We start from the raw sequence: 10,265 nt of genomic DNA on the forward strand, positions 1-10,265 counted from the left end.
AACCATCCAGCAATTGTCCTCCACAGAAGCATCAATTTGAACACTATCCATGCACAAAAAAATCCTTCACAGGAGCTAGAAAACCAGAGGAGAGATCACAGTACCTTGTTTTAGAATAATAACAAGAAAAGATGCATTGAAGAATGTAGGAAGGGTGGTTTTACATTACCAAGGCATCCACCCCAAACCCCAGGCAGCAAAGCAAAGAAAGATATACAATTGGTCGGATGCAGTGGCTCATGCCTGTAATCCCAGCAATTTGGGAGGCCGAGGCAGGCAGATCACGAGGTCAGGAGATCAAGACCATCCTGGCTAACATGGTGAAACCCTGTGTCAACTAAAAATACAAAAAATTAGCCAGGCATGGTGGCGGGCAACTATAGTCCCAGCTACTTGGGAGGCTGAGGCAGGAGAATGGCATGAACCTGGGAGGCAGAGCTTGCAGTGAGCCAAGATCATTCCACTGCATTCCAGCCTGGGCGACAGAGCGAGACACCATCTCAAAAACAAAACAAAACAAACAAACAACAAAAAGAAAGAAAGAGAGAGAGAGAGAGAGAGAGAGAGAGAGAGAGAGAGAGAGAGAGAAGAGAGAAAGAAAGAAAGAAAGAGAAAGAAAGAAAGAAAGAAAGAAAGAAAGAAAGAAAGAAAGAGAAAGAAAGAAAGAAAGAAAGAGAAAGAAAGAAGGAAAGAAAGAAAGAGAGAGAGAGAGAGAGATACAATCTACTTGGGGGAAGAAGGAAGTAAGTGCAGAACTTTGGCTTGAAACACAATAACAGGCCTGTAATAGTTAAACCCAAAACCGGGTGGAAACCCTCAACCCCGACACCAAACCAATACCCATGGACAGACCTTCTAGATTTGCCTTGGTGCCAGACATGAACTTGTGACACCAGTGGTATGGACTCATATTCCAGCCTGCATCACCACTAGCCAATAACAGCAACCTCAGGCTCTGAATAAACCTCAGCTGAAGGTTCAGCCTTAGGTGGATCCCAGTACTGCACTGGTCTCAGCAGCTGTGGGCTTCAGGTACAACCAAATATTGGCTTAGCCTCAGTGGGTGTGGAATTACCCACTTCACCCCTTTCCTAGCCCCAGATAGCACAGCATGGAGAAAGACACCATGTGCTTGGGGGAAGGAAAAAGAGATGGCATAGAACATTACCTTGCAACCCAGTACTGACTTCCTTCAGTAAAACTCAGCACAGGGCAGGGCCCCTCAGCCCCTGATACAATGCTGGTGCCCATAAATGGAGCGTCTAGGCCCGCTCCAGTGCCAAACAGGAGCCTGCAGCCCCAGTGGAATGGACTTTTGTTAGAACCCACATCACCACCAGCCAGCTACAGCAGACTTTGGCCCTAAATAAACTCCAGTGGAGGGCAGGCTGTAGTAGTCACATACCTTGGGTGCATCCCAGTACTGTACTGGTCTGAACAGCTGTGAGCTTTGGAGGCAACACAGCACTGTGTCAGACTCAGTAGTGAAAGGATTCTAGCTCTGGTGGTACTGGGCTTGAGGTGCCCCTAGTTTTGCAATGACTGAAGTGGTCATCGCTTAGGGTTATGGGTTACCAGTCAACCTGCCCTGTATCTCTGAACCGGCTTACTTCTGAAGGTATCTTACAAACAAAGTCAGGCTTTGAAGACTGAATTAAGTGCCTATGTCAATGCTCAGACAACAATGCACAGCCACAAGGGGCAAGATCAAACAGGGAAGTATTACATCACCAAATGGACAAAATGAGGCACCAGTGACTGATTCTAAAGAGATGGTGATAGATCTTCAACAAAGTTGATAAAAACAAGCAATGGAAAAAGGATTCACTATTTAATAAATGGTAATGGGATACCTGGCTAGCCATATGCAGAAGACTGAAAGTGGAACCTTTCCTTATACCATATACAAAAATCAACTCAAGATAGATGAAAGACTTAAATGTAAAATGTAAAACTACAAAAACTCCTGAAGAAAATCTAGGAAACATCATCCTAGACATAGGCCCTGGCAAAAATTTTATGACAAAGACACCAAAAGCAACTGTGACAAAAACAAAAATTGATAAATGGGACCTAATTAAACTAAAAAGTTTCTGCAAAGCAAAAGAAACTATCAACAGAGTAAATAGACATCCTACAGAATGAGAGAAAAATATTTGCAAACTATGCATCTGACAATGGTCTGATATCCAGAATCTATAAGGCATGTAAACAAGTCAACAAGCAAAAACCAAACAACCTCATCATAAAAAGTAAGCAAATGACATGAACAGACATTTCTCAAATTAAGACACATATGCAGCCAACAAGCATGAAAAAAATACTCAACATCACTAATCATTAGAGAAATGAGAACCAAAACCACAATGAGATAACATCTCACACCAGTCAGGATGGCTATTAGTAAAAAGCAAACAACAACAACAACAACAACAACAACAACAACAAAAACATGTGCTGGCAAGGCTGTGGAGAAAAGCGAATGCATATACACTGCTGGTGAGAATGTAAATTAGTTCAGTCACTGTGGAAAGCAGTTTGGTGATTTCTCAAAGAACTTAAAACACAGCTACCATTTGACCTGGCAATTCCATTATTGGGTATATATCCAAAGGAATATAAATAATTCTACTATAAAGACAAATGCATGCATATGTTCATTGCAGCACTATTCACAAAAACAATGATAGGAACTCAACCTAAATGCCCATCAGTGGTTGACTGGATAAAGAAAATATGGGACTTATACATCATGGAATACTATGCAGCCATAAGAAATCATGTCTTTTGCAGGAACATGGATGGAGATGGAGGCCATTATCCTAAGCAATGTTTCTACAAAGTAATGCAGAAACAGAAAACCAAACATTCTGTGTTCTCACTTATATGTGGGAGCTAAACACTGAGTATACATAAATACAAAAAAGGGAACAAAAGACTCCAGGGCCTATTAAAGGGTGGAGAGTGGGAGGAGAGTGAAGATTGAAAAACTACATATTAGATACCATGCTTATTATCTGGATGATAAAATAATCTGTACACCAAACTCCCATGACACATGATTTTATCTATAGAACCAACCTTCATATGTATCCTGGAAACAAAAATAAAAGTTAAAAAAAGAGGTGGAGATGGAAGAAATGCCTGATAAAGAGTTCAAAATAGCTGTTTCAATGACGCTCAGCAAACTTCAAGAAAATTCAGATAAGCAATGCAAAAATTTATTAGAGAAATTTAAGATATATTGAAATAATATTTTCTTAAAACACAAATGCTGGAAGTTAAAAATATAGGAAACAAAATGAAAAAATGCAATGGAGAACATCAGTAGCAGAATTGGCCAAGCAGAGGAAATAATCTGTGAATTGGAAGACAGACTAATCAAAAATACACACTCAAAGGAGAGAAAAAAGATATAGTATAAAGGAATAAAGAAAGCTTACAGGAATTATAGGACAACATCAAAAAAGGAAACACATAGGTCATTGGTGTTCAAAGGAGAAAAGATAAAAAGAAAGGTACAGAAAGTTCATTTAAAGAAATAATAACAGACAACTTTCTAGATGTAGAAAAACATATAAATATTCAGGTACAGGAAGGCCAAAGATCTACAATCAGATTCAATTCAATTAAGACACAAATAAGAAACAACGTATGATAATCAAATTGCCAGAGATCAAGGCAAACAGAGGCTCTTGAAGGTAGCAAGAGAAAAGAAGGGAATCACAATATGTCTAACAGCAAAATTATCAACAGAAACCTTACAGGCAAGGAGATAGTGGGATAATATATTCAAAGTGTTGAAGGGGAAGAAACTTCCAACCAAAATTACTGTGTCCAGAAAAACTGTCCTTTAGAAATGAAGGAGAGGTAAATATTTTTTCCAGCACAACAAAAGCTGAAGGCATTTATCACCACTAGACATATCTTATAAGAAATGCCAAAGAGAATTCTTCAGGTTGAAAGAAAAGGATGGTAACAAGAAAAATGAAATGAAAAATGAAAACATCTGAAAGTATGTAACTCACTGGTTAAAGTAAGTACTCAGTCAAATTCTGAATACTGTAATAATGTAATGGTGGTGTGTAAATCACTTATATCTTTAGGATGACATTAAAAAACAAAACAATTAAAAATAATAACTAGAATAATTTAAGGATAATGCAATATAAAAAGATGTGAATTGTGACATCAGGAATTCAAAATGTTTGGTGTGGGAGGCAAAAAGTAGAATTATTTTTCCTCTTTTTCTTTGTTGTAATCAAAGTTAATTTGTTATTAGTTTGTTACCTGTTACAACTATAAGTTGTTTTTTGTAAGCCATATGATAATCACAAAGCAAAAACCTGTAATTCATGCACTAAAAATAAAAAAACAAGGAAACAAAACATAGTACTAAAGAAAACCACTTAATTACAAAGGAAGGCAGTAAGGGGGGTAAAAGAAAGAGAAGAATTACAAAACAACTAGAAAACAATGAAAAAAATGACACTAGAAAGTCCTTACCTAGCAATAATTACCTTGAATGTAAATAAATTATTCAATTAAAAGACATGAATTGGGTAAATGGATTAAAAAAACAAGACCCAACCACATGCCACCTACAAGAGACTCACTTCACATCTAAGAATATACATAGACTGAAAATAAAGTGAGAGAGGAAGATATTCCATGCAAATGAAAACCAAAAGATTTGGGGTAGTTATACCATACAAATAGACTTTAAGTCAAAAACTATAAAGAGACAATAAGTCATTATATAATGACAAAGGAGTCAATTCAGTAAAAGGATATAACAAATTTTAAATATAAATGCACTCAACATTGAAGTACCAAAATATATAAAGCAAACATTTGTAGATCTACATGGAGAGATAGACCATAATACAATAACAGTAGGGAATTTCAAAACCCACTTCCAGCAGTGGACAGATCACCCAGAGAGAAAATCAGCAAATAAATATTGGATTGAAATTGCTCTCTATACAAAAGGGACCTAACAATCATTTACAGAACATTGCATCCAAAACTACAAAATACATATTTTTCTCTGATATGGTTTGGTTCTGTGTCCCAACCCAAATCTCATGTTGAATTGTAATTCCCAGTGTTAGGGGAGGACCTGGTGGGAGGTGATTGGATCATGGGGGTGAACTTCCCTCAAGTTGTTCTCATGATAGCGAGTGAGTTCTCATGAAATCTGATGGTTTAAAGAGTTTGTGGCACTTCCGCCCTCATTCTCTTTCCCCTGCCACCACTAGAAGAAGGTGCTTTCTTCCCCTTCATCTTCTTCCATGATTTTAAGTTTCCTGAGGCCTCCCAGTCATGCTTCCTGCTAAGCCTGCAGAACTGTGAGTCAATTAAACCTCTTTTCTTCATAAATTACCCAGTTTCAGGTAGTTCTTTATAGTAGTGTGAGAATGGATTTAATACAGAAAATTGGTACCAGGAAGACAGCTGGAAATGTGGAAGTGACTTTGGACCTGAGTAACGGGCAGAGGTTGGAACAGTTTGGAGGGCTCAGAAGAAGACAGGAAGATGTGGGAATGTTTGGAACTTCATAGAGACTTGTTGGATGGTTGTGATCATATGCTGAGAGCGATATGAACAATGAAGTCCAGGCTGAGGTGGTCTCAGATGGAGATGAGGAACTTATTTGGAACTAGAGCAAAGGTCAGTCTTGCTATGCTTTCACAAAGAGACTGGCAGCACTGTGCCCCTGCTCTAGGGATCTGTGGAAATTTGAACTTAAGAGATGATTTAAGGTCTCTGGCAGAAGAAATTTCTAAGAAGCAAAGCATTGAAGATGTGGCCTGGCTACTCCTAAAAGCCTATGCTCATTTGCATAAAAAAAGAGATGGTCTGAGAGTGGAACTAATATTTACAAGGGAAGCAGAGCATTAAAGTTTGGAATATTTGCAGCCTGACCATGTGGTAGAAAAGAAAAATCCATTTTCTGGAGAGAAATTCAAGCTGGCTCCAGAAATTTTCATAAGAGGAGTCAAATGTTCATAGCCAAAATAACGGGGAAAATGTCTCCAGGGCATTTCAGAGAACTTCACAGCAGCTCCTCCCATGACAGGCTCAGAGACTTAGGAGGGAAAAATGGTTTTCTGGGCCAGTCCCATGGTCCAGGTGCTCTGTGCAACCTCAGGACACGGTACCCCATGTCTCAGCTTCTCCAGCTCCACCCATAGCTAAAAGGGGCCAAGGTACAGCTCAGACCATGGCATCAGAGGGTGCAAGCTCCAAGCCTTGGCAACTTTCACCTGATGTTGGGCCTGCAGGTACACAGAAGGCAAGAGTTGAGGTTTGGAAACCTCCACCTAGATTTCAGAGGATGTATGGAAATGCCTGAATGTCCAGGCAGAAGTGTGCTGCAGAGGCAGAGCCCTCAGAGAGAACCTCCACTAGGGCAGTGCAGAGGGAAAATGTGGAATTGAAGCCCCACACAGAGTTCCCACTGGGGCACTGCCTAGGGGAGCTGTGAGAAGAGTGCCACTGTCTTTCAGACCCCAGTATGGTGAATACACAGACAGCCTGCACTGTGCTCCTGGAAATGCAGCAGACACTACATGCCAGCCTGTGAAAGCAACCAAGGTGGTTGTACCCTGCAGAGCCACAGGGGCAGTTCAAGGCCTTGGGAGACCACCCCTTGCATCAGCAAGTCCTGAATGTGAGACATAGAATCAAAGGAGATTATTTTGGAGCTTCAAGATTTAATGACTGCCCTTCTGGGTTTCAGACTTGCATGCGGCCTGTAGCCCCTTTGTTTTGTCCAATTTCTCTCATTAGAATGGGAGCATTTACCCAATGTCTGTACCCCCATCATACCTTGGAAGTAACTAACTTGTTTTTTATTTTAGAGGGTCACAGGCAGAAGGGGCTTGCCTTGTCTCAGATAATACTTTGGACTTGGACTTTTGGGTTAATGCTGGAGTGAGTTAAGACTTTGGGGGACTATTGAGAAGGCATGATTGTGTTTTGAAATGTGAGGACATGAGATTTGGGAGGGGCCAGTGGCAGAATGACATGGTTTGGCCCTGTGTCCCCATCCAAATCTAATGTTGTAATTCCCAATTTGGGGAGCGGAACCTGGTGGGAGGTGATTGGATCATGGGTACACATTTCTCCATGCTGCTCTTGTGATAGTGAGTGAGTTCTCACTAGTTCTGATGGTTTAAAAAGGGTGTGGTACTTCCTTCCTCACACTCCCTCTCTCCTGCTGCCAATAGAAACGGGTGCTTGCTTCCCCTTTACCTTCCGCCATGACTGTAAGTTTCCTGAGGCCTCCCATTCATGCTTCCTGTAAAGCCTGTGGAGTTATGAGTCATTAAACCTCTTTTCTTCAAAATGAATGAAAAATGTAAATGCAATAGTTGAAACAATAAAACTACTAAAAGAAAGCATAAAGGACACTTTTCTTTTTTTTTTTTTTTTGAGACAGAGTCTCGCTTTGTTGCCCAGGCTGGAGTGCAGTGGCACAATCTTGGCTCACTGGAAGCTCCACCTTCTGGGTTCACACCATTCTCCTGCCTCAGCCTCCCGAGTAGCTGGGACTACAGGCACCCGCCACCACACCTGGCTAATTTTTTGTATTTGTAGTAGAGACAGGGTTTCACCACGTTAGCCAGGATTGTTTCGATCTCCTGACCTTGTGATCTGCCCGCCTCAGCCTCCCAAATGCTGGGATTACAGGCATGAGCCACAGTGCCTGTCCCTAGGACACTCTTTATGATAGTGGTCTGGGCAAAGATTTTTTGGACAAGGCCTCAAAGCCACAGACAATAAAAGCATAAATAGACAAATGGGATTATATCAAATTAAAAAGTTTTTGCTTGGCAAAGTAAACAATCAATAGAGTAAAGAGACTATCTATAGAATGGGAGAAAGTATTTACAAGCTATGCATCTCACAACGGATCCTGTACATCCACAATATATAAGAAGCTCAAATAACCCATAACAGAAAAAGAAAACAAATAATTGGATTTAAACATGGGCAAAATATTTGAATAGGCATTTCTCAAAAGAAGACATACATATGGTCAAAAAGTAGAGACAAATTGCTCAGCATCACTAATCATCATGAAATGAAAATCAAAGCTACAAAGTGAGATATTACTTCACCCCAAATAGAATGGCTATTATCAAAGACAAAAATTGCAAATGCTGGAATGGATATAGACAAAAGGCAACACTTACACATTGTCAATGGGAATATAAAATAATACAGCTGCTATGGAAAACAGTATGGAGTTTCCTTAAAAAAATTAAAACTAGAACTACCATATGATCCAGCAATCCTACTATTGAGTATATATCTAAAGGAAATAAAATCAGTGTCAGTATATTTGAACTCCCATGTTTGTCGCAGAACTATTCACAATACCCAAGGTATGCAACCAACCTAAGTGTCCATCGATGAATAATTGGAAAGAAAATGTATTACATATGCACAATGAAATATTCTTCTGCAAAAATGGATGAAATCTTGTCATTTGTAACAACATGGATGAACTGGAAGACATAATGTTACGTGAAATGTGTCAGACACAGAAAGAAAAATACCGCATGATATCACTCTTATGTGGAATCAAAAGAAGTTTATCTCATAGGAGTAGAGAGTAGAGTAGTGATTCCCAGAGGCTGGAGAGTGTGTGCTGGGGGATAGTGATGGGTGAGACAGGGAGAGATTGGTCAACAGGTACAAAGTTACAGTTAGGAGGAATAAGTTCTGGTGTACTGCTGCACAGTAGAGTGACTATGGTTAACAATATTTTACTGAATATTTCAAAATAGTTAAAAGAGGGAATTTTAAATGTGCTCGCAACAAAGAAATGAAAAGGTGTAAAATGATGAACATGATAGATACACAGAATTGATATTATACAATGTATACATGTATCAAAACATCACATTGTGCCATAAATATGTAAAACTGTGATTTATCTATGATTTAAAAATATAAATAAAAAATCTAAAAAATCATTTTGCTCCTCTTTATTGTTCAAAACTAGTATATTAATAGGAATGATTATGATACAATCTAGAACTGTTCACTCTTGTTTAATTAATTAAATTTAATTAAACATCTACAGAAGATGTTAGGTTGCATATAATTCAATAAGGCATGATGAGGCTTCTTTGTTAGAAATATCTCACGTATAAAATTTAAAATCTAGAAAGAGAGAATTTAAAAAGAAAGAAGCTAGCTTGAATCTAACCAGAAGGAAAGAGTCAGCAAAGTCAAACTAAGGAATAGTAGAGAAACTAAATTTTCTCTACTCTACGAAAGAAATCAACTTCACTGAAGTAAAAGAAAGTCTGTAAAACTATTCAAGATTAGAGACTCAAGAGGTATTGGGAAAATATAATCCTCCAAACAAAATCAATAAGACAGGAAAATAAATTATAACACCCATTAGGATCAGGATCAGGAAAATAAAATTCTTCTGAGGATCAGGAAAATAAAATCCTCCAAAGGACATCAATAAGACAATGTGAGAAACTTGAATGAGTATGGAATATAAGATAATACTATTGTATCAATAATAAATGCACCAAATTTGATAATTATATTGATTTTAAGTTAAAAAAATTTTTCTATTTTTGGAGACACATGCTCCAATACTGAGGGGTGAGGACACATAATGTCTATAATGTCTTTGCAACTGACTCACGAAAAATAATAATTATGAATCTAGATTAATTTAGTCTTGCAAGTTTTCTGTATGTTTGAAATTTTTAACACAAAAAATTTAAAATAATAAGAAAAATAGTGCTTGCTTTGGCAGCACATATACTAAAATTGGAAGGATATATAGAAGATTACCATGGCCCCTGTGCAAGGATGACACTCAAATTCATAAGGCATTCCATATTTTTAAATATATCTATGGAAATAAACTAGAAAATCTAGAAGAGATGGATAAATTCCTTCACACATACACCCTCCCAAGACTAAACCAAGAAGTTGAATCCATGAATACACCAAAAACAAGTTCTGAAATTAAGGCAGTAATTAAGAGCCTACCCACCAAACAAAAAGCCCATGACCAGATGGATTTACAGCCAAATTCTACCAGAGGTAAAAAGAGGAGCTGGTATCATTCCTTCTGAAACTATTCCAAAAAATTGAAAAGGAGGGAATCCTCCCTAACTCATTTTATGAGACCAGCATCATCCTGATACCAAAACCTGGCAGAGACACAACAACAAAAGAAACTTTGGGCCAATATCCCTGATGAACATCAATGCAAAAAT

General features: G+C 38.4%; 1 non-coding gene across 1 annotated transcript; it reads left to right on the forward strand.

Moving 5' to 3' along the window:
* Positions 1 to 9,780: 9,780 nt before the first annotated feature.
* On the forward strand, positions 9,781 to 9,887 carry LOC115898821. The gene has a single exon (XR_004058486.1). It is a non-coding gene; the product is annotated as a U6 spliceosomal RNA (small nuclear RNA).
* The last annotated feature ends 378 nt before the right edge of the window (positions 9,888 to 10,265 follow it).

The sequence above is a fragment of the Rhinopithecus roxellana genome, chromosome 7, assembly GCF_007565055.1.
Source record: "Rhinopithecus roxellana isolate Shanxi Qingling chromosome 7, ASM756505v1, whole genome shotgun sequence".
NCBI lineage: Eukaryota > Metazoa > Chordata > Mammalia > Primates > Cercopithecidae > Rhinopithecus > Rhinopithecus roxellana.